The sequence below is a fragment of the Sapajus apella genome, unplaced genomic scaffold, assembly GCF_009761245.1.
Source record: "Sapajus apella isolate SASKATOON/1434 unplaced genomic scaffold, GSC_monkey_1.0 scaffold10, whole genome shotgun sequence".
Lineage (NCBI taxonomy): Eukaryota > Metazoa > Chordata > Mammalia > Primates > Cebidae > Sapajus > Sapajus apella.
Genome location: NW_022436950.1, coordinates 26,057,295 through 26,083,392, shown reverse-complemented (window position 1 = coordinate 26,083,392; position 26,098 = coordinate 26,057,295). Strand labels below are relative to the sequence as shown.

The 26,098-nt window shown below is 38.7% G+C and overlaps 1 protein-coding gene across 1 annotated transcript in view; it reads left to right on the top strand.

The window, feature by feature from the left end:
* Nucleotides 1–26,098, top strand: part of LOC116551470 (sperm-associated antigen 16 protein) — a 193,200-nt gene that overhangs the window by 115,643 nt on the left and 51,459 nt on the right. The gene's annotated exons all lie outside the window — the stretch shown is intronic.

Sequence of the window (26,098 nt, the reverse complement as noted above, 5' to 3'; positions counted from 1 at the left end):
TGAGATAGTATCTCAAAGTGGTTTTGATTTACGTTTCTCTAATGACTAATCATGATGAGCATTTTTTCATGTTTGTTGGCTGCATATTTGTCTTCTTTTGAAAAGTGTCCGTTCATACCCTTTGCCCACTTTTGAAGGGTTTGTTTGTTTTTTTTCTTGCAAATCTGCTTCAGTTCTTTGTAGATTCTGGATATTAGCCCTTTGTCTGATGGGTAGCTGGTGAAAATTCCTTCCCATTCTGTTGGTTGCCGGTTCACTCTAATGACTGTTTCTTTTGCTGTGCAGAAGCTCTTAAGTTTAATTAGGTCTCATTTGTCTATTTTGGCTTTTGTTGCCATTGCTTTTGGTGTTTTAGTCATGAAGTCCTTGCCTATGCCTATGTCCTGAATGGTTTTGCCTAGGTTTTCTTCTAAGGTTTTTATGCTGTTGGTTATTATGTTTAAATCTTTAATCCATCTGGAGTTAATTTTTGTATAAGGGGTCCAGTTTCAGCTTCCTGCATATGGCTAGCCAGTTTTCCCACCAGCATTTATTACACAGGGAATCCTTTCCCCATTGCTTGTTTTTGTCAGGTTTGTCAAAGATCAGATGGTTGTAGATGTGTGGTGTTGCTCCTGAGGCCTCTGTTCTGTTCCATTGGTCTATATCTCTGTTTTGGTACCAGTACTGTGCTATTTTGATTACTGAAACCTTGTAGTATAGCTTGGAGTCAGGTAGCATGATGCCTCCAGCTTTGTTCTTTTTGCTTAGGATTGTCTTGGCTATGCGGGCTCTCTTTTGGTTCCATATGAAGTTTAAAGTGGTTTTTTTCAGTTCTGTGAAGAAGGTCAATGATAGCTTGATGGGAATAGCATTGAATCTATAAATTATTTTGGGCAGTATGGCCATTTTCACTATATTGATTCTTCATAACCATGAGCATGGAATGTTTTTCCATCTGTTTGTGTCCTCTCTTATTTCCTTGAGCAGTGGCTTTTAGTTCTCCTTGAAGATATTCCTAGGTATTTTATACTCTTTGTAGCAATTGTGAATGGGCGTTCACTGGTGATTTGGCTCTCCTCTGTTATTGGTGTATAGGAATGCTTGTGATTTCTGCACAATAATTTTGTATCCTGAGACTTTGCTGAAGTTGCTTATCAGCTTAAGGAGGTTTTGGGCTGAGACGATGGAGTCTTCTAAATATACTATCATGTTGTCTGCAAATAGGGACAATTTGACTTCTTTTCCGAATTGAATGTCCTTTATTTCTTTTTCTTGCCTAATTGCTCTGGATAGAACTTCCAATACTATATTGAATAGGAGTGGTGAGAGAGGGCATCCTTGTCTAGTGCCAGTTTTTAAAGGGAATGCTTCTTATATTTGCCCATTCAGAATCATACTAGCTGTGGGTTTGTTGTAAATAGCTTTTATTGTTTTAAGATACATTCCATCAATACTTAGTTTATTGAGAGTTTTTAGCATAAAGGTCTGTTGAATTTTGTGGAAGGCCTTCTCTGCATCTATTGAGATAATCATGTGATTTTTGTCTTTGGTTATGTTTATGTGGTGAATTAGGTTTATGGATTTGTGTACGTTGAACCAGCCTTGCATCCCCAGGATGAAGCCTACTTGGTCGTGGTGGATAAGCTCTTTGAAGTGCTGTTGAATTCAGTTTGCCAGTATTTTATTGAAGATTTTTGCATCAACGTTCATCATGTTTATTAGCCTGTAGTTTTCTCTTTTAGTTGTGTCTCTGCCAGATTTTTGAATCGGGATGATGTTGGTCTCATAGAAAGAGTTAGGGAGATTCTCTCTTTTTATATTGTTTGGAATAGTTTCAACAGGAATGGTACCAGCTCCTCTTTGTATGTGTGGTAGAATTCAGCTGTGAACCCATCTGGACCTGGACTTTTTTGGTCAGTAGGCTATTAATTACTCCCTTGACTTCAGACCTTGTTATTGGTCTGTTTAGGGTTTCAGCTTCTTCTTGGCTTAGTCTTGGGAGTGTGCAAGTGTCCAGGAATTCATCCATTTCTTTCAGATTCCCTGGTTTATGTGCATAGAGTTGTTTGTAGTAATCTCTGCGAGGAATGAGTGGTGATCTCCCTTTTATCGTTTTTTATTGCATCTATTCGATTATTCTCTCTTTTCTTTTTTATTAGTCTAGCTAGCGGTCTATTTTATTGATCTTTTCACAAAACCAGATCCTGGATTTATTGATTTTTTGAAGGGTTTTTTTGTGTCTCTATCTCCTTCAGTTCTGCTCTGATCTTAATTATTTCTTGCCTTCTGCTTGCTTTTGAGTATTTTTGATCTTGCTCCTCTACCTCTTTCAATTTTGACGATAGAGTGTTGATTTTGCATCTTTCCTTGTTTCGCATATGGGCATTTATTGCCATAAATTTCCTTCCACACACTGCTTTAAATGTTTCCCATAGGCTCTGGTACATTATGTCTTCCTTCTCATTGGTTTCAAAGAACATTTTGATTTCTGCCTTTATTTCATTGTTTATCCATTCATCATTCAGGAGCAAGTTGTTCAGTTTCCATGTGGTTGTGCGGTTTTGAGTACTTTTCTTAATCCTGAGTTCTAATTTGATTGTGCTGTGGTCTGAGAGCCTGTTTGTTATGATTTCCATTCTTCTGCATTGGCTGAGGAGTGATTTATTTCCAATTATGTGGTCAGTTTTAGAGTAAGTGCAATGTGGTGCTGAGAAGAATGTGTATTCTGTGGATTTGCAGTAGAGTGTCCTGTAAATGTCTATTAGGTCTGCTTGGTCCAAATCTGCATTCAAGTCCTGGGTATCCTTGTTGACTTTCTGTCTCGTTGATCTGTCCAATATTGTCAGTGGTGTGTTAAAGTCTCCAACTATTATTGTGCAGGAGTCTAAGTCTCTTTGTATGTCTTTAAGAACTTGCCTTATGTATCTGGGTGCTCCTGCATTGGGTGCATAAATATTTAGGATAGTTAGCTCTTCTTGTTTCATTGATCCTTTTACTATTATATAATGCCCTTCTTTGTCTCCTTTGATCTTTGTTGGCTTAAAGTCCATTTTATCAGAGACTAGGATTGCAACCCCTGCTTTTTTTTGCTCTCCATTTGCTTGGTAAATCTTTTTCCATCCCTTTATTTTGAATCTATGTGAGTCATTGCATGTGAGATGGGTCTCCTGAATACAGCACACTATGGGTCTTGACTTTTTATCCAGTTTGCTAGTCTCTGTCTTTGGATTGGGGTGTTTAGACCATTTACATTCAATGTTAATATTGTTATGTTTGAATTTGATCCTGCCATTTTGTTGCTGGCTGGTTGTTTTGCCCATTAATTGACATGGCTCCTTCATTGCGTCGTTATTTTTACCATTTGGTACATTTTTGCAGTGGCTGGTACTGGTTGTTCCTTTCCCTGTTTAGTACTTCCTTCAGTAGCTCTTGTAAGGCAGGTCTTGTAGCGACAAAATCTCTCAGCAATTGCTTGTCCATAAAGGATTTTATTTCTCCTTCACTTATGAAGCTTAGTTTGGCAGGATATGAAATTCTGGGTTGAAAGTTCTTTTCTTCAAGGATGTTGAATATTGGACCCCACTCCCTTCTGGCTTGCAAGGTTTCTGCCGAGAGATCTGTTGTGAGTCTGATGGTCTTTCCTTTGTGGGTGACTCGACCATTCTCTCTGGCTGCCCTTAGGATTTTTTCCTTCATTTCAACCCTGGTGAATCTGACAACTATGTGCCTTGGGGTTGCTCTTCTTGAGGAATATCTTTGTGGTGTTTTCTGTATTGGCCTGCCTTGTTAGGTTGGGAAAGTTCTCTTGGATAGTATCTTGAAGAGTGTTTTCCAACTTGGATTCATTCTCCCCGTCACATTCAGGTATGCCGATCAAGCATAGATTAGGATTTTTCGTATAATTCCATAGTTCTTGGAGACTTTGTTCATTTTTTTTCACTATTTTTTTTCTAATCTTGACTTCTTGTTTTATTTAATTGATTTGATCTTCTATCTCTGATATCCTTTCTTCTGCTTGATTGATTCTGTAGTTGAAAATTGTGTATGCCTTGTGAAGTTCTCGTGCTGTTTTTCAGCTCCATCAAGTCATATATGTTCTTCTCTAAGCTGGTTATTCTAGTTAGCATTTTGTCTAACCTTTTTTCAATGTTCTTAGTTTCTTTGCACTGGGATAGAACATGGTCTTTTAACTCAGAGAAGTTTGTTATTACCCACCTTCTGAAGCCTGCTTCTGTCAATTCATCAGATTCATTCTCTGTCTTTTTTTGTTCCCTCGATGGTGAGGAGTTGTAGTCCCTAGGAGGAGAAGAGGTGTTCTGTTCTTTGATGGTTTCATCCTTTTTGCGCTGATTTTTTCCTGTCTTTGTGGATTTATCTGCCTTTAATCTTTGAAGTTGGTGATTTCAGGAGGAGTCTCTGAGCTGACATTTTTTTTTCTGTTGAGGTTGGATCTGTACCTTTTTTGGCCTGTAGAGGGCATTGCTGGGCTCTTTCGGGTTCAGTCAGGTTGTTGGGTGGGTGGTCCTTCCCTGGAATTTGTTGGCAAGTGGGATTGGCCCACCTTCCCAATGTCGTCTCTCCTTCCCCAGCTGGATTTTCCTGGTTGGGGTCAAACTGGTGTATTTCTGCCAAGCTCTCTAGTGAGGGCTTCAGATTGTGTTCTGTGGAGGTGGGGCCTGCCAGTTCTTATGGTCTGTTTCCCTGCTTTTAACTCTGCCTCCCTATGTGGGACGGTCTGTCCCACTGGCCTTAGTCCAAACTCCTGCCCAGGTCCCTGTGACAACTTGCCGCACTCAGGGTAGCCACTGCTCAGATTTGCATCGACTACCCACAGCACCCCACCATCTGGCAGAGCTCTCGTGGACTGTGGGTTGCAGGCGGGATGAGATAAGCACAGGATCTGAAACGGACCACTGAGGAGGTTAAGTCCCCTGACCCTCTGAGCCGACTGCATGTTTCAGGTGGGGATGTGCCCCCTGCTGTCTTGATTTGTCTTGATTTGCCCCCCTGGGCAGCTCTGGACCTGCAGCTCCTTCCCTGGGCCTATTTTTAGTGCCTATCATTCCCATAGAAATGAACCTGGCACCTTGTTTGGGATCGTGAAGTCCTCTAGCCCTCTGCGTCTCATTCTCTGGGAGCTGCATTCTGGTGCTGGTTTCTGTCAGCCATCTTGATGTGCCCCCCCAAAAAAATTTAAATTTTAGTTTAATTTATAATAAATTTAGATTTCAATTTATGATATTCTTATTTTAGATTATGACTTTTGAGTTTCCAAATTCTCATTTCAAATGGGAAAATAAATTTAAAAATGTAGTGTTGAGGGACCTTTTTTCCCTCTAGATCTGGACTATCACATGATTAATTTAACACAAAAGTGATTTTATATCACAAAAGTGATAAATTCCCATTCTTGTGACATACTGCTAATGTGAAACTTTAAGCACTGTGCCTTCAATAGGAAGCCAAAATAGTCTGACTTAGATTTAATGTAAAATAAGTAATAACCATGGATAAACTATTTGACCTACAGTCTTATAAATGATAAATGAGGACTTAAAGCTCCAATTTGTTCATTCTTAATGGACTATATATGTATATAAGTAGCTGATGTCATTGCTCCATTCTTGGTAGAATGTGCTATCTGTACTTTGTGATGTAGTAAAAAGGACACTTGAAAAATAATTTGGTATCAGTTTCTGACACTAAAGAGTGTTTATAGCTTTGAAAATACATAAAATTTCTTTGGACTCTGTGTTTTTGTTTGTAAAACAAAACATCTTTTCTCTGTGCCTTATCCTCTTTTGTTTTAAAAAGATTACTTTTTTATAGTTAAAAATATTTTTATGGAAAGATAAGTTAATGAATTATTTCTTAACCCATATCATGTATTTATTAGATAAATCACCACACTTAATATTGAGGTAGAATTTACACTTGAGATAGAAAATCAAATTAGAGATTAGCATATTAACTAAGAAAACTGGCATTTATTTAATGTCCCCAAGGTAGTTTTGGACTATCTTTCCAATCAATGTTCATTGCAACTTGTAACAGGCAGTTATTTATGTTTTCCAATACTAAATATTTTTTCGAAGCAATATTGTGTGCTGGTTTACTTTGGCAGAGCAGTGAACAAAGCAAACATAGTTTCTGTTCATCTCTGGCATAGATTATAAGCCTTAGAATACAATAGTTGAGGGAGAAATACTTATAAAGCAATTATAAAAACTTCTCTGATGCGGGAAGTGTAGTGTTTTAAAGGAGTACAGAGAAACACAGTGATTCTTCTAAATTTAGGGGGTCATTAAAGGCTTTCTGCATAAAGAGGCAGTGTATTAGTCCATGTACACACTGCTGATAAAGACATACCAGAGACTGGGCAATTTACAAAAGAAAGAATTAACTGAACTCACAGTTCCACATAGCTGGGGAAATGTTACAATCAGGCAGAGGGCAAGGAGGAGCAAGTCCTGTCTTACATGGATGGCAACAGACACAGAGGGAATGAGGACGATGCAAAAGTGGAAACCCTTGATAAAACCACCTGATCTCCTGAGACTTATTCACTACCATGAGAACAATATAAGGGAAACTTCTGCCGTGATTCAGTTGTCTCCCACCAAGTCCCTCCTACAACACATGGGAATTATGGGAGTACAATTCAAGATGAGATTTGGGTGGGGACACAGAGCCACATCATATCAGGCAGCCAAGCTAACCCTTGAGGGTGTAAGCAGGAGTAAGCTATATAGGAGGACAAGGAGAGGCTCTGCCAGCACATGCGAAGACCTAGAGATCAGCCGTAAGCTTTTCAGAGTGGCCAGGAAAGCATCAAGGAGCAAGCAGTGTTGACAGCTGACCTGGGCCAGGCCATGGAGTTCCTTTGAAGCCATGCTTAGGAATTAGGGGTATTATCTTAAGGTACTTCCTCAGATTCCAATGCTCTGAAGAGGCTTAGAAGCTTTGTGCTTGGAAAGATCATTTTTCAGTCACAAAAAAAGAATTGAAGTGGAACAGAACTGGACTCAATTGTGCCAAGTTGGGAATAAATGCAGCAATCTATCCGGGTGAGAGATGGGGATAGGTTGGCTAAGAAAGTAGCAGTATAGGCATGGAGAACAGTAGACAGATTTGGTACTTATGAGGCAAATCTCCATGGTTGATTACTTTTGTAGTGTGCGTATGAGAAACAGGAATTGGCAAATGTTTTTGGCTGGGTTGACAGTGTTCTCATTCATTGGAATGGAAGAAAAGATGAGGGGAAGGTTTTAGTGGAGAGGATATTAGTTGGTTTATGACATGAGGAAATTTGGGTGTCTTTGTGACATCCTAGTAAAGCTGCTTGGTTGACTGTTGTACACAGGACAGTGGAGTTTAGGGGAAACTCAGGAAAACGAAAAGCCCCAGGTTGCTGCAAAGGAGTAGGGTCTAAGGGGAGGGAACTTGGTTTCAATTAAGGCAGGGAGCTGCAGGTAGTGCTTTGTGAAGATGTTGAGGACATAGAGGAGTTGGTTAATCATAAAATAGAGTGTGAAGATGAAGTGATGGGAGTCAGTAGAAGGCCAAAAGGGACACACATTGTGAGTGGTAACCTGATGAATGGGATGTCACATACAGTGAGTTTGCTGGCCTGAGGCTGTAAAAAATAATCAGTACCAGAAGCTCTTGGCTAAATAGGGGTTGGGAAAGACTTCACATCCTCTCAGGAATCTGAATAGATCATACTTCCAAAATCCCAGCCTGTCGTAGATGCAGAGGCTTCAAATGCAACCAACTCTGCCACACACATATGCATTGTCTATGAGCTACAGGCTGCTGTTTACAGACACTCAGAATGTATCAGGGACCAGATCTTTGTGTGATGAGACTCAGGGGGAAGGGTCTCAGCAGTGATAAACCTACTTTTAGGAGCCAAAAGTAGGTCATGGACCATATTGGTTACTGGAAAATTAGATCAGCTTCATGTGTAAGCACCATCTCAGGAAATGTGGTCCTACTTTTGGTGTTGTGAATACAGCATGCTATACAACACTTAATGTTTTAGGCAGCATTACTAGACTTTTTTTTTTTTACACCACAGTACTTGGGTGAAATATTTATATGATGTACTTTACTGAGATAAGTGAACAAGGCTTCTCACTGATGGAGGAGACCAACCAACCTCCCACTCCTCTGGCAGTCGTAGGTCTCTCCTGGCTAGCTCGGGGTGGGGGCTAAAGAGGAGCATTTTGTGTTCTTGTGTGAGTTGGTTAGCTGGGCTCAGCCACAAAATGAGACAGAAGAGAGGATCAGGAAAACAAAGTTCATTATACTCAATGGTCTGGGAAAGACACCAATGTGGTCAGGAGGCAAAACACAGGAGCAAGGGAAAAGCATTAGGCCAGAGCCTGCACTGAGGTTTTCACAGGAAGGGTATGGCAGGACAGACTGAACAGTTTAGAATCCACTAGTTTGAATAATTTGAGCAGGCTCTAAGCTGTAAGTGTGGCCCCTGGTTGCCTGGTACATTACACTGGGGTGATTAAAGCAGAGGAATATTGATTCCTGGGGAGTATGGGCCTGATAAGGGAGGTAAAGCTCTGGATTGGTTACTTTGCTTATCAAAGGCATGATGTTGGCTGGGCTTTCCTGTCTTTAAGAATTGGCTAGCTCAGGAGGTTAGAGGTCAAGCATCATAATATATAGAAAAGTATAGACAGACACACACACACACACACACACACAATACAAGGAACAGTATTTTGGGTGTAGCCATAATCTACTTGAGGGAAATAAACTGGAAAACTGCTCTAGATACATAAATGTCATCAGGGCTGTTGCAAATGCCAGGATTTCTGACAACTATTTAGTGTTTTTGTTTTCACAGTTTCACAATATCTCATATAGAGAAAATGTCATTATACATATAAGAAATTACTGCTGTGCAACATACATTACACAGGGAAATAGATGTTTTTCTCCTTTTTGAACTACAGAGTATTCAGTGTCACATGCATTTACATAAATATTGAATAGCTATAACTTCCTTTATTAAAAACTTTTATAGAACCATTCCTGCTGATTTCAGTTTAAATTAATGTGGAAAACCATAACAGTTTCTCTTTGTAACTTAAATTTTTTGAGACGGAGTTTCACTCTTGTTACCCAGGCTGGAGTGCAATGGCGCGATCTCCGCTCACAGCAACCTCCGCCTCCTGGGCTCAGGCAATTCTCCTGCCTCAACCTCCTCAGTAGCTGGGATTACAGGCATGCGCCACCATGCCCAGCTAATGTTTTGTATTTTTAGTAGAGACGGGATTTCACCATGTTGACCAGGATGGTCTCGATCTCTTGACCTCGTGATCCACCCGTCTCGGCCTCCCAAAGTGCTGGGATTACAGGCTTGAGCCACCGCACCCGGCCAGTAACTTAAATTTTTTTAATAGAAAATACTATATTCACATGGAAAAACATTCAGAAAGTGTATTAAGCCATAATGAAAAACTACAAATCTATAATTCTACTATTCTGACATGGTAGTTATTATTATTTGGTGAATAATTTTTATTTAGTTAGTAATACAATTGTTATGTATGCACAATTTTAAACACATGGTGATATATGCATTCTCTTGTGGTTTTGCCAAAATGGGACCAAATTATGCATATTTTAGAGACTTATTTTTTTAACTTATCTATAAAAAAGATCTTTTCATACGAGTAAATATATACCTAATTAATCATTTCAGTAAAAAGGATTTTTCTCCTTTTATAAACAGAGATTAAATTTAGAAATTTATCATATTTCAATTTTTGTTTTTTTGGTTTTTTTGAGACAGAGTTTTGCTTTTCTTGCCCAGGCTGGAGCGCAATGGCGCGATCTCAGCTCACTGCGACATCCGCCTCCCAGTTTCAAGCAATTCTCCTGCCTCAGCCTCCCAAGTAGCGGGGATTACAGGCGTGCTCCATCATGCCTGGCTAATTTTGTATTTTTGGTAGAGATGAGGTTTCACCATGTTGGTCAGGCTGGTCTCAAACTCCTGACCTCAGGTGATCTACTTGCCTCGTCCTTCCAACATGCTGGGATTACAGGCATGAACCATGTGCCTGGCCTGCAGCTTATATATTATTAAACATGTATACACATATATGCATACATATTATTTATCTATAGTTATAGATGGATATTTATATCTATCCATCTACACACACACACACATATACATATGCACACATGTACACATCTGCCCGAAAACATGCACACATTACTATAACAAGAGCATTCTTCTTGTTACCAGGATCTGGAACTCCTGAAGGATGTTCCCTGGTCATTCTAGGAGATTTCCAGGGCCTGGTCTGGAGAATTTCCAGGAAGAAGTTTCAGTTATGGCTTCTATCATAGTTTACATCTTCTTTTATATTAAAAATTTTGATTTGAGAATATGTTTGATTCAAAGAGCTCTTTGTTATTCTCTAATTTTTTTCATGACTTCCTATTTTTCTTTAATGGATTTGGATGAATGCAGTATATTCTTCAAGGGTAATAATTATATTTATTTTGAATTATCTTTTGATCTTGGCATTACTCTTTTATGTGCAATCTTGCTTTTGTTTTTAAAAATGTGTTTTATTGTCTCCTGTAAATGCCTCAGGATTACTGTAAAAGGCTTCTGGTTATTGATTTTATGTTTACTTTTATGAATGGTTCAATATAAAATCTAAGTTGAATCCCTGCATAGATTACATGGATATGTCCCCTGGAAACCTTTGTATAGATGAATAGATAGGCAGCTGATCATTGCTCTGGGTCTTTTAAAAGCCAGAATTCTGGGAGCTTTGCTTAGGGAAACCAACAACTACACTAATTACTGATTGATTTATTTCTTGCTCTTTGCCAATATTTGATCAATTTCTTTAGAAAGGAAGTATTTTCACCCAAGGTCTAAATGCCTGTTTCCTAATGATGCTATGCTGCAGGAGTGGTATGGTAGGAATAGAGAGAGTGCTGAGGAGTGGGAATAAAAGGGATAAACTGTCCTGTGTAGATCAATGAATCCCCTACTGTTAGCTCCTCTTCTCACTGCTGTGAGATGCTTACCTGTTTTTTCTTAGTGCTATTTTCTGTGTGGATATGCAGTTCAAGTGAGTTGTCTCTGAACAATAACCTCTTCCTGAAAATTCTAGTTTATGGGTCCCCCTTTTTGTATTGTCAGTCAATAGTTTTCAATAACTCTAATTTCTCAGTACCTCATGTTGTTTTTTTTGTATTTGGATACATTTTAATTTTTCTTTATATTAAATATTTTAGCTGTTGCCCTTTTCACTCTCCTCATTATGCTGCCTTTTTCCTCTTAATATGCTCATCCAGAAGGTCATCTTAGTAGCATTTATTGTGGTCAAATGAAAATAAGGGATGAGGAGGAAATTATTTACAGAAAAGGACCATATACTGAGAAGTGTAGTACTTGTATGGCACTTATGACAGGGAATACATGTATGACACATATGGCTGGCAGGCATTGAAGATATAATGATGTCCAATAACAATTAAAAAGAACATATTTTTAAAAAGTAAATATTGTTTTTCTCTTGAAAATAATTTTGCATTAAATGCAGGTACTACTTTTTTTTCTTTGTAAAGAATTCACATTACATGTGTGCTGCTTATTGATATATGGACTACAGTGTGGTTTGGTATATTAGATTATAGGTTTTGAATCAAAAGTATGATTTAAAAGAAACATGTTAAACATAAAAAATGAAGAAAGTTTAATAATGTAAGAGATCACTGTGAACAAGTAGTGCTAAGGATGTATCTCACTTCAACTCCTGCAGTGGACTTTCACGTGCAAATAGATGCATTATGGGAGCCAGTTATATGTAGTTATCTCTCTTTTCCTCAAGTAGATGAACATATGACAGGTTGCATTTATAATAATCTCTATGGATAATATTTTTTCTAAATATATACAAGATAAAATTTATATACATTTATTTTATCAAACATTAAGCAATAAGTAAAGCAATAAACACTGGTTTACAATTTTCATTTATATAGTATCTCAGTTGCAATGTTGCCTGGCATATGACATATCTTCCACTGACATTTGTAACGCATGTCAAAATAAAAATGATGTTTATTGCTTTCTTGGAACTTACTCTTCATGGAGAATAGACCCTGGATAAATGATGCATTTGATCTGATGATGAAATATAAGACCAGTGATATGTATTGTTTGGAATAATCCATCAAAAGACACTGTCAGATCATCCCTAAAGAGTGTGCTTATACTTTATATGTTGCATTTTTCTTCAGAAACTGACTGATAGCACCCATTTTTGAGATGACAAAAAGAGAACAGAAGAAAATATGTTGGTACATGAAACAAAAATGAGTGCATTATTACTCACAAATAGTGTTATTGGAAACTGGAAGGCACATACACACACTTTCACTTTGAAAGACAAAGTCCAAGAAAATATTTTAGAGTTTGCACAGCAACGAAGGATGTGAATATGTATGGAAACATGGAAGTTGCCTTAATACTCTTCAAGGAATTAAATAATTGTCTCAAGGCCATATATGGTTTAACTATGGCTTATTCTGTATTATGTAAAATTCCTATAGTTATTTTTAATAACCTAATAACCCTGTGGAGTTTCTAGAAGCAGTACATATTTGCTATAGAATGGCTTCTGGGTAAATTTTAGTAACTTTTTATTAGTCTTTTAAATTCTTTTTGAAAAATTAACCATTCTTTTGTATTTCAAAAAAAGAAAGCAATACCTGTCATCATCATGCATGTTCACATACACACATACAGAATCACTAGTCTGCTTGTTTGGCACGTGGATAGGAAAAACAGAAATGATATTGATGGCAGCAGTGGCCCATCTGGAGAGGCTGCTTTGAAGATGACGGCTGCAGAAGGGGAGGTGTGGCCAGGGCAGCAGGAGAGTCACAGCCAGGGCTGCATGCTCCCAGAGTCAGTGGCCCAGAAATAGGCGGGAGCCTTGCTCCTTACCAAGTGGTGAGCCAGGAGTCCTATGCTCCGGGGCATAGCTGTAGCCACCCTGCTGCAGCTCTGAACCTGGGCATCCATATACTCTCAGGGGCCCAGGAAGCCACCCTATCCCTACAGGCTCAGAAGTGCCTGCTCCCACTGCCTGGCCTCTCTCTCTGATCCTGTCACCCACTCTGGGTGGCAAAGTTGTAGCTGAGCCCAGCTGCTATTGCAACCCAGCTAGGTGTGCATGTGCATGGGGTGGTGCTGACACACCAGCCCCCTGCCATCTCGGCCCCCTCCAGACATTGGCCACAAACAAGCATGGGAGAGAGGCCAAAAGGGTACTGAGGGTGGCTCGGCTCCAGCCTGCAGGTGCTCCTCAACACAAACAGCCTGTGTGGCATGGATGACATATAGATGGTGGCAGGAAGGAGACAGGCTACTGGGCAGAAAAGTGTGAGTCCCTGGTGAAGTCCCATCTTCAAGCTAGGCATGGCCTGAAGCCTTGGTGCCAGGCTGCCAATTCCAGGTAGAGTCCACAACCTGGAGTGAGCACTTATGGTGCTTTTTCTGGGTCCACCCATGGCTGCCCAAGGACTAGTCAGCACGTACTTCCTCTCTTCTGAGCCCACAATAACTCCTGGATGGACACAGCCAGACTCACAGACGTTGAGACTACCAGCTGTGGGAAGGAGCTACACAATTTGGGTTTCCTCGACTTATCCAGATGACCTGGCTGCAGATAGGAGCTACCCACTTGAGGACTCCTCTCTGCTGAGAGCTGGACACTCATTAGGACGACCTGCCTGAGGAAAGGAGCTACCCACGTTGGGTCTTCTGAGAGCTGTTCTCTGTTCTGTCACCCATTAAAATTCCTCTCTGCCTTGCTCACCCACCTGCCAGTTGTTCACATACCTCATTCTTCCTGGATGCGGGACAAGAACTCAGAACCCACTAAGTGGCAGGGGACTAAAAGAGCTATAACCCAAACAGGGCTGAAATGCTCCCTTGCTCATCACATTGTAGGTGATGAGGAGAGAAGAGCTGCAGCCCTTCAGGGAGCCCAGACCTAGGAGCTCCCCAAGCCAGGGCTGTGATACCCTCTTTGGGGCTGTGTGGTTTCTGATGTCTCCAAGCTTCTGTGCACCACTGCTTTCCCCTCATCCAGATTCGGGTACCCACAGCAGAAGCTGCTTGCAGTGCATCTGATCCAGCTGCAGGCTTGCACGGAGCCAGTGCCTGTGCTAGTGCCTAGAGCTGCCTGCCCCACTGCAGCAGCCGGCATGCCTGACTCTGCACAGTGGTTGGACCTTGTGTTCACTGTCTCACACACCTCTCACCTCTCTGCTCCTGGCTTGCCCTTGAGGGTGTAGGATCTGGGCTGTAGCAAGAGCTGAGACAGGCTACCAGGCCAAGTGGGCAGAATGAGCCTAGCAGGCCCAAGCAAAACTCAGGTGAGGGTGCCACCAGCCACAGAGGTTTCTGTCTGGAAAAGTGACACCTAAGGATCCTGTGACAGTATCACAGAGTTCCTTCCCCTTACACTCTCTCCCTTCCACCCTCTGTACACACAAGCCTACAATTCTCTAATTTCTGACCCAAGATGGATGATTATTGTAGGCTGTGCAATTTACTCCTTTGATGACATAATGGTCCCTCTAGATGAAGGATTAGCCCTGTGGCTAACATTTTTTCCAGCTTGGTGTAGCCTGAGAACTAACATTTCATATCCAAGGCTTAGCCTCAAGTTATGGATATAACTCACCTAACAGCATCCTCAGTCTATGACAACAGCTTAAACTTTCTAAGTAATTCTCATCTCTGCCCTAGCAGGGATGTCTATTAGAGCAAGGCTATCTTCTCTAGTCCTCCAATCCTTAGGCTGTTACTTCAAATACTAGGAACTTGTCTTTTATTGACTTATTTTCTCACAAGTCAGAAGTGTAGGAGTTTGGTTACTATTGATATAAACTTTTATGTCATTTAGGGAGATGAAGCATTCTTTTCTCTGGATTGTGTTAATCAGGACCAAATTATCTCTTTATCTCTTATTTTATGATAGATTTTGATCCAGTACATTCTTGCTATTCATCTAGCCTTAACTTCTATTTTTTTTTCTTCAACGGTAGAATATAATATGCAGAAGGAAATTCTCATTCCTAGATTAACTTGCTTCACTTTCATTGTGTGTAACTCCTAATATTAGATACAAACAAATATGTATTTAAGAAATATTTTTAAGTAGGATTAAGTTACCTTAAAATTAATGAAACAGGGTTACAGTGTGTTGAAAATTAGACTCTGGAGAGAGGAATAGTATCTGTACTCAGATGCTAGGTTGGTCACATACTAGCTGTGTGGCCTTGGTTCAGTTACGTAGATTCTCTGTGCCTAGTGTCTTCATCTGTAAAAAGGGATACAAATTAAATCTACTGCTTTTGGTTGTTGTGAATCTTAGTGTTCCAAACAATTTTATTTCAATACTTAGCTATTGTTAATCATGATGACAATACTAACACTACTAACTAAAGTCAGTTTGTAAATGTCATTTCATTTTGGTTCTTTTAACAGTCCTGAAAGAGGAGATGTTATTCTCATTTTTTAGGTAAAAATACTAAAGCCCAGGAAGTTTTATTAATTTTCACTAGGTCATTCAGTCAGTCTGTGTCAAAAGTAAGCTCAAATTTAAGACTCTCCCTCAAAAGCCTTTTTTTCTCTTTTCAATAGAGAGTCTCCCTTTATTTACTGACCTTTGTTATAATGAGGATCCTGTTTGAAAACTGGTGTTATCAAAGATGTCTTATTTTTACAGAGAATTTCAGTGGAGTACATTTCCTATATTAATAGTCGGCCTTCCAGGTTATTGAACTTTGTGATATAATGCAGGAACTCTAAGAGCACTTTCCATGACACACTTAATTTCCTCATATACTTATTCTAGAGATACAGAGAGAAAGGAAGATAGAGCAAGGATGTCTTTTAGGGTGAAGTAAGTATAGTCAGGATGCTAAGTGGACACTTTGATCCTCAAAGGGTAAGCATGAGAAAGGAAGTTGTGAAAAGGAATCAAAGGTTAGACAGATAGATGAGGAGGGAAATTTTCAAAGACACTTCAGTTCCTTTGTAATGTAGTTTAGTCAAAATAATTGTTATCAGAAGGATTAGAAGAGGATTAAATGACTTTTAAATTTGAAATGATTCGTGTAGGAATATGTTCTTTTTACCCATTACAGACCCCACAATTTGAATCTATATTGAATCACATTTATTTTTAGAACCTGACTTTATGAACTAGTATGACAAGATGGACACATTGCTCTTTTATTAGCAGAGTCATATTAAGATATATTATTAAAACACTCTCAATTAGTAAAAATGAGATATTTTTATAGCTAATTTACTAGGTATCTTTTTCTTAGATATCAGAACTTATTTAAAAGTGTACTTTTTAATAATTTAATAACCCATCTTTAACTTTGAACGTGTTACTTTTCTGCTACATAAATGACCCTAATGACAGAAAAAACAAATAGTACATTTATGCACCATTGTAATCTGGCTATTGTTCTGTTTCATACTGCTGGGAACCCATGCTAGAGATGCTATACTCCTTACATTTTTTAAAAAATACCCCTTTACAACTTGAGCTTTGAGAATCTAGAATTTTAGAGGTCTTTTTCAGTAGTCTTGTTCTTCTCCTAGGCTCTGGGCTTAGGAAAAAAACCTCTACTGAGCTGGGAATCCAGCCACTGAGTTATATTCCTTTCTTTGCCTTGGTCTTTGGGATACCTTATAGTTTGGAGAGCCTTTGAGAATAAGCAAGATTTCTTGTACAGACACACTGTCAGGAGTGTGTCTAGTGGTTTTGTTGGGAATAAGGAATATACTCAAGGTAAGAGTATATAAGAATGTGGGATAGTACTACATTTGTGCATATAAATGTGTAATTTGTAGCCGGAAAAGTTGTGTATCTCCATTTCTACTGTACTATCAGCATTATATAAATACTCTATTAATATCTTATAAGATTTCTCAGTACATTAATTAATGTCTTTTAACATTATAAAATTTTATTTCACATGCTGACATGGCATTTTACAGTGTTAAAAGTGGTGTCATTCATTCTTCAATAAATGAAAACAGGGCTTCCTGGAGCAGTGACTGATTCTAAGCTTGGGCCAAGGAACATATAGTTTGAGCCTGGAGCATGTTGTAGTGCCGGGAAGCATTTTCTTATTCCATATTCTTATCAATATGTGTTATCAGATCTGCCAATAGGATAGATGAAAAATATTTGCTATTATGATTTTAACTAGTATTTCTTCAATTATTAATTAGTTAAAACATTTAAATATGTTTTTGACCATTGGCAGTTCTCATTTTATGAAATGTCTGCAGATATTCTCTACTTATTTTCTGCCTATATGATTTATAAGTGATCTTTATTGAAGTAGGACACTAATTCTTGTCTTTCGTATACACCACAAATATTTTTGGCAGTTTTCTATTATTATTTTAAATTTTTTAATGATAATATTAACCATAGAAACTTTTTATTTAGTCAAATATATCACTCTTCTTACTTTTTGGATTTTTTTGTATTTTATAAAAAAGCAATTCTCATTCAAGATTATTGAACTAATCACAAATTTTCTTCTAGTACTTTTATAGTTTTATATTTTATATTTATATCTCTACTTTATCTGGAATTTATTATTGCATATTTGGTGTGAGCTTGAAATCAAATGACTTTTTCCTATGGCTAATAAATGATTTGCTTTTCACCAATCTAAGTAGATTTTACAAAATCTATGATCTACACAGACCAAAAATATACTTGACATTGTATTATGTATTAGTACTGCTAATTAGTTTTTATAATGATGATGCTTTAGTTCTTATTTTTGCTTCTCTGCATAGAAGGTAGATACTATAAATAACCTTCTATAACCTATAGTGTAACCTATACTACCATCATCTCTTTACAAGCTCATGAACTGTTCTTAAAAGGGTTAACTGTTCTTTAAAAGTATATATGTGGGGTGTGTGTGTGTGTGTGTGTGTGTGTGTATTTAAAAGGATGAACTTTTAAAAAATGTTAAATCTGATATGTACACACACACACACACACACACACACACACGTAGGGCTATACTCTATAGGTTCCTTTCTTTGATATTTTGTTCCTTGAATAAATAACAAAAGATTTTTTTCTTATATTAATGGAGTTAAATATTAAATTTCAGATAATTCTTTTTTTCCTTTTAAGATGATTTCCTTTTGCCTAAAAACAAAACTAGCAAAAATTAAAGGATATAAATAAATACAGTTTACATTAATGGACATTCCAATTAAAGTAAAAATAATAATATATCAAAAGCTCACAGCATTGTCTGGTACTTGTATGAGAAAAAGCTGTGAATATAAAATAATATGTAAAATACACAGGCTTTTACCTTTAAATTAAAATCACACTCAAGTTGCTCATTCTTAATCTAAAGCTATTTTTAACTTTCTCCAAAACATACTATTTGTTTTAGATAATTTGGATTAGTATACCCTAAACTTTTAGCATCTTTCTTACTGGAAAGACACACAATGATATGAGTAAGCTGTATCCTTAGTTTTTCGTTTATCACATTTAGAATATAGTTTGATATACTCTGCCTGTAAATTTAAAAATTGGTAACTTGGATTTTTTACTTGCTTCTAATTTTATATACTTTGCCTGTAAATTTAAAAATGGTTACTTGGGCTTTTTTGACTGGCTTCTAATTTTCTGGTTCACTTATTCTGTACATAATACATCTCAACAAAGAAAGACAAGTTTACATCCAGGGTAAATAATCACTGCCTGTCTATAGCTGGATGTGAAAGTTAAGTTTTAAGTGGAAGAGAAAACTCAGAGAAAATGATCTTTATCTCCATAATCTCATCCTGAAAGAAAAGAAAGCAAGGACCAACTTTCTGTTCTCCAGATATAGTTGATATATTAAATTATAAGGATATTTTTCATCATATTTCAAGCCTGGTTGTCAAAATTGAGCATCTTATCTGCTTTATAATGACTGCTTAGAAAAGATTATTTTTCTGGAAAGTGGCTATCAGTAAAATATTCAGTGTATTAATTTTCTTTGATGGATATATAATTAATCTAAAAATTAGTGCATTGTATTTTCTAAATTGTGATTTTGAGGGAAATAGTACAGAATAGAGAATTAAAGCCATGGTCTCTTATTATGTAGTTCAACACATCATCAAAAGCTAATATAGAAGATGGCAGATTAGAGAGTTTTCTAGCCTGCCTCACCCACTTGAAAGAAGTAAAATAGTGTGTAGAAATTCACAATGTGAACCTTTATCCAAGCAGGAACACAGAAATTCAACATAAAGTGAACAAAACCTTTAGATACTGGGGTAGGGACAGTAAGTGGGCAGCCTGTGTGATGGTGTCTGACTAAGAACCGTGAGTGAAGTCCCATTATAGGAGAGGGATAAAACGTATCCCTTTGCAAGCCACATTTCCACTGGAAAACTGTACAATCCAGTTTATGGGAGAATACCTTGTCCTTCCCAAGCCCTGGATTTAACTTGGAGAGAAGCTAAAACACTGTGAGAAGGGATGTCACTAGGAAGCACCCCAAGCATTTCCCAATACTTGAGACCTGATAGAAAAATGTGATTCTCAGTCCTATCTCATACCAAGTTAAGTGGGATTCTGTGACCTAGCAGCAGTGGCAGACTCGGGTGTTAAAGGGTCTTGGACAGGGGATTGTAATGCTGGGTTTTGGGCATCAGAGGGGCTCCCACAGCCAAAACTGAGAGATGAGTGTGGCATTTGTCCAGCTGTGGGCATCTTAATGGGGATCTCTCCCTTCATGGATGGAGCAGAAGGAGATTTGCCAAAGAGGCATGTTTTGGCCCAGGTGGCAAGTTATGCAGCCCAGCCAGTGTGGCTTTGCAGACTAAAGGTACACACTGCACATGACTTTACTGAGTGTCTCCACTTGTTCCTTTGACTGGGTTGTGGAGTGAGCCCTGCGAGGTCTAAAGAGTGAGAGAAGGGAGATGGGTGCTATACTTGTTTGCCTAGACTAGGGACCTGGGCTGCCTTTCCCTTCCTGTGCCAACTTGATGCAGCAATAATTCCTCTGCTTCTCATTCAGGAATATCTCCAAGGTGCCTGCCAACTGATCCTGAATTAATTCCCATCAGAACTCATGCTTGTGGGGCCTGAGTGCAGAATTTCCCCATTGCCTTTTGCAGCTTCACCCAACTTTACCCCCACAACCTTCTCACAATGCTGGACCACATGCCCCAGATCACTAAGTGTTCCATGGCCTAAACAACTACCTGGGACAGTGGCTTATTTTTCCTGGTTGAAAAAGATCAAGTATGAATCCTATTGCTATCACGACAGATCTTACCTGCAAGCATGAACTATTGGCCTGAAATTCAGCCTGCACAATCCAATACAAAATCTACTGGCAGAAGTGCGTAGGATTTGGAAACGAGATAAGCTTCACACAACTTTTCCTACCACTATCTTCCATGATGCTTCAGCTTCTCAAGAGGCCATGAGCCTGCTCACCCACCTGGTACACCACTGCTACTAATCTAACCAACATTTGAGAGAGCCACCACTCTAAGGCTATTTATAACCAAGGAAATTATGCAGATTCTTTGCCAATGAACACACCTAGAAAACTATAGGTGAATGAACAAACATCCAAAAATCCTCATCAAAATGCTACCTAATCATATCCAAGAGCACATGGAAAAGATAATACATCATGATCAAGTGGTTACCCCCTCCTCCCAGATATGCAAGGATTGTTCAGCATTTGCAAATCAATAAATATGGTTCATCACACAAACAGAATTAAGGACAAATCATATGATAGTATTAATAAATGCAGAGAAAAGAATTTGATAATTTCCAGCATCCTTTCACTATAAACACCTTCAACAAACTAGGCATAGAAGGAACATACCTTCTATAATAATAAAGAACACATATGACAAACCCAAGACCAACATCATACTGAGTGGGGAAAAATTTGAAGCAATCCCTCTAAGAACTACAACAAGATAAAAATGTCCACTTTTGCCACTCCTATTCAACTTAGAATGGAAGTCCTAGCCAGAGCAATCAGCCAAGAGAAAGAAAGAAAAGGCATTCAAGTTGGAAAAAAGGAAGTGAAATTATTTCTGTTCATTGATCATATGATCTTATACTTAATTAGAAAATTCTAAAGATTCCTCAAAAACCTCTTAGATTTGATAAATATATTTAGTAAAGTTTTAATATACAAAATCAATGTACAAAAATCTGTAGCATTTCTCTGCACCAATAATGGTCAAGCTAAAAATGAAATCAAGAATGCAATCCCATTTACAATAGCTACAAAAGATAAAATAGCTAGGAATATATTTAATCAAGGAGATGAAATATCCCTACAAAGGAAACTACAAAATGCTGAGGAATGACATTGTAGATGACACAAACAAGTAGAAAAGCATCGCATGCTCATGGATTGGAAAAATTAATATTATTAAAATGTCATTTTTCACAGAATTATAAAATATTATCTTAAATTTTTTTTTTGAGACAGAGTCTTGCTCTCTCACCAGACGCCAGGCTGGAGTGCAGTGGCGCAATCTCGGCTCACTGCAGTCTCTGCCTCCTGGGTTCAAGCAATTCTCCTGCCGCAACCTCCCGAGTAGCTGGGACTACAGGCGCACGCCACCACACCCAGCTAATTTTGTACTTTTAGTAGAGACGAGCTTTCCCCATGTTGGCCAGGATGGTCTCAATCTCTTGACCTCGTGATCTGCCTGCCTCGGCTTCCTAAAGTGCTGGGATTACAGGCGTGAGCCACCATGCCAAGCCATCTTATCTTAAAATTTATATGGAATCATAAAAGAGCCCAAATAGCTAAAGCAATTCTAAGCAAAAGAACAAAACTGACCTCAGGTTTTGCCACAAGGCTATAAGAGCCCAAAGAGCATGGGGAAAGGACACTGTTTTCAATAAATGGTGCTAGGAAAATTGGATAGCCATATGCAAAAGAATGAAACTAGACACCTATCTCTCACCATATACAAAAATAAACTCAATTTGGATTAAAGTCTTAAATATAAGACTGGATATGATTAAAATACTAGAAAAAGACCTAGGGAAAATGCTTGTGTACATTGGGCTAGGCAAAGAATTTATAACTAAGACCTCAAAAGCACAAGTAATAAAAAAAAAAAATAGAGAAGTAGGACTAAATTAAACTAAATAGCTTTTCCTTGGCAAAAGAAATAATTAACAGAGTGAACAACTTGCAGAATAGGATAAAATACTTGCTAACTATGCATCTGATAGGGGACTGATATCCAGGATTTATAGGGAACTCAAACAAGAAAAAAACAAAATCCATTAAAACGTGGGCAAATGACAGACACCATGTGTTTGCAGCACAAATCTGGGCAGCCAATTTAGCCAGCACCACAAGTTCCGAGCACAAATCTGAGTGGCCGTTTTGACTGGAGCCTGGAGCACCTGTGAGACAGAGCTGCCCATACCCCTGAGAGAAAGGGGGCCGAAGGCGGGGAGCAAGGTGATCTGGCTGGGGGTTCCCACCCCCAGGGAGACTAGCAAACTGAATCCCACTGGCTTGGGATTTTCACAGCCAGCACAGCCGTTTGAACTGACCCAGGATGGTCAATCTCGGTGGGAGGAGGGGCATCCTCCATTACCCAGCTCTAACCTTACCTGTGTAAACAAAAGCACAAAGAAATTTACACAGCAGCTGGACAGAGCCCACGGCAGCTCAACAATGACTCTGCAGGCAGACTGTCACTAGACTCTCTCCTTGCTGGGCAGGGCATCTCTGAAAAAAGGCAGCAGCCTATCAGGGACTTATAAGTAAAGCCCCACCTTCCCAGGACAGAGCATCTGGGAAAAAGGGTGGTTGTGAATTCCCCTGCAGCAGACTTAAACATCCCTGCCCAGCAGCTCAGAAGGGAGCAAGGGAGCTCCCAGCATAGCACTTGAGCTCTAATAAAGGACAGACTGCCTCCTCAGGTGGTTCCCTGACCCCTGTCTATCCAAAGAGTCACCTCATACAGAAGAGCTCTGGTTGACATCTGGCGGGTATCCTTCTGAGACGAAACTACCAGAGGAAGGAATAGGCAGCAATCCTTGCTGTTCTGCAGTGCCCACAGGTGATTCCGAGGCAAGCAGGGTCTGGAGTGGACCTCCAGCAGTCCTGCAGCAGAGGGGCCTGACTGTTACAAAGAAAACTAAAAAACATAAAGAAAGCTTCAACATCAAGAAAGGACGTCCACTCAGAGACCCTATCGGAAAGTCACCAACTTCAAAGACCAAAGGTAGATAAATCCATGAAGATAGGAAGAAACCAGCACAAAAAGGATGAAATCACCAAAAACCAGAATGCCTCTCCTCCTCAGTCACAACTCCTCACCAGCAAGGGGACAAAGCTGGATGGAGAATGAATTTGAAGAATTGACAGAAGCAGGCTTCAGAAGGTGGGTAATAACAAACTTCTCTGAACTAAAGCAACATGTTCTAACCCAATGCAAAGAAACTAAGAACCTTGAAAAAAGGTTAGACGAAATGCTAACTACAATAACTAGCTTAGAGAAGAACATAAATGACTTGATGGAGCTGAAAAATACAGCACAAGAACTTTGTGAAGCATACACAAGTTTCAATAGCTGAATCAATCAAGCAGAAGAAAGGATATCAGAAATTGAAGATCAACTCAATGAAATAAAACGAGAAGGCAAAATTAGAGAAAACAGAGTGAAAAGAAATGAACGAAGCCTCCAAGAAATATGGGATTATGTGAAAAGACCTAATCTACGCTTGATCAGTATACCTGAACATGATAGGGAGAATGAATCCAAGCTGGAAAACACTCTTCAGGATATTATCCAGGAGAACTTCCCCAACCTAGCAAGTTAGGCCAACATTCAAATCCAAGAAATACAGAGAGCACTACAAAGATATTCTTCAAGAAGAGGAACCCCAAAGTACATAATTATCAGATTCACCAGGGTTGAAATGAAGGAAAAAATTCTAAGGGCAGCCAGAGAGAAAGGTCAGGTTACTCACAAAGGGAAGCCCATCAGACTCACAGTGGATCTCTCAGCAGAAACCCTACAAGCCAGAAGAGAGTGGGGGCTAATATTCAACATCCTTAAAGAAAAGAACTTTCAACCCAGAATTTCATATACAACAAAACTAAGCTTCATAAGTGAAGGAGAAATAAAATCCTTTATGGGCAAGCAATTGCTGACAGATTTCATCACCACCAGGCCTGTCTTACAAGAGCTCCTGAAAGAAGCACTAAACATGGAAAGGAACAACCAGTACCAGCCATTGCAAAAATGTTCCAAATGGTAAAGACCATTGACACAATGAAGAACTGTGTCAACTAATGAGCAAAACAACCAGCTAGTATCAAAATGGCAGGATCAAATTCACACATAACAATATTAACCTTAAATGTAAATGGGCTAAATGCCCCAATCAAAAGATACAGACTGGCAAATTGAATAAAAAGTCAAGACCCATCAGTGTGCTGTGTTCAGGAAACCCATCTCATCTGTAAAGACACACATAGACTCAAAATAAAGGGATGGAGGAAGATTTACCAAGCAAATGGAGAGAAAAAAAAAAAAGGCAGGAATTGCAATCCTAGTCTCTGATAAAATGGACTTTAAACCAACAAAGATCAAAAGAGACAAAGAAGGGCATTACATAATGGTAAAGGGATCAATGCAACATGAAGAGCTAACTATCCAAAATATATATGCACCCAATACAGGAGCACCCAAATCCATAAAGAAAGTTCTTAAGAACCTACAAAGAAACTTAGACTCCCACACAAGAATAGTGGGAGACTTTAACACTCCACTGTCAATATTAGACAGATCAATGAGACGAAAATTAACAAGGATATCCAGGACTTAAACTCAGATCTGGAGCAAGCAGACCTAATAGGCATGTACAGAACTCTCCACACCAAAACTACAGAATATACATCCTTCTCAGCACCACATCACACTTACTCTAAAATTGACCACATAATTGGAAATAAATGGCTCCTCAGCAAATGCAAACAAACAGAAATCATAACAACCAGTCTCTCAGACCACAGTGCAATCAAATTAAAACTCAGGATTAAGAAACTCACTCAAAACCACATGACTACATGGAAACTGAACAACCTGCTCCTGAATGACTACTGGATAAACAACGAAATGCAGGCAGAAATAAAGATGTTGTTTGAAACCAATGAGAATGAAGACACAATGTACCAGAATCTCTGGGAAACATTTAAAGCAGTGTCTAGAGGGAAATTTATAGCAGTAAATGCCCAAATGAGAAGGAAGGAAAGATCTAAAATTGGCACCCTATCATCACAATTAAAAGAACTAGAGGAGTAAGATCAAACAAATTCAAAAGCTAGCAGAAGACAAGAAATAACTAAGATCAGAGCAGAACTGAAGAAGGCAGAGACACAAAAAACTTTACAAATATCAATAAATCTAGGAGCTGTTATTAGAAAAGATCAACAAAATAGACCACTAGCAAGACTAATAAAAAAGAAAAGAGAGAAGAATAAAATAGATGCAATAAAAAATGATAAGGGGGATATCACCACTGATTCCACTGAAATACAAACTACCATCAGAGATTACTACAAACAACTACATACACATAAACCAGTAAATCTGGAAGAAATGGATAAATTCCTGAACACTCACACCCTCCCAAGACTAAACCAGGAAGAAGTTGAATCCCTGAATAGACTAATAACAAGGTCAGAAGTTGAGGCAGCAATTAATAGCCTACCAATCAAAAAAAAGTCCAGGTCTAGATGGGTTCACAGCCAAATTCTATTAGACATACAAAGAAGAGCTGGTACCATTCCTTCTGAAACTATGCCAAACAATACAAAAAGAGGGAATCATCCCTAAATCATTTTATGAGATAAACATCAATCATCCTGATACCAAAATCTGGCAGAGACACAACTAAAAAAGAAAACTACAAGCCAATATCCATTATGAATATCAATGCAAAAATATTCAATAAAATACTGGCAAACC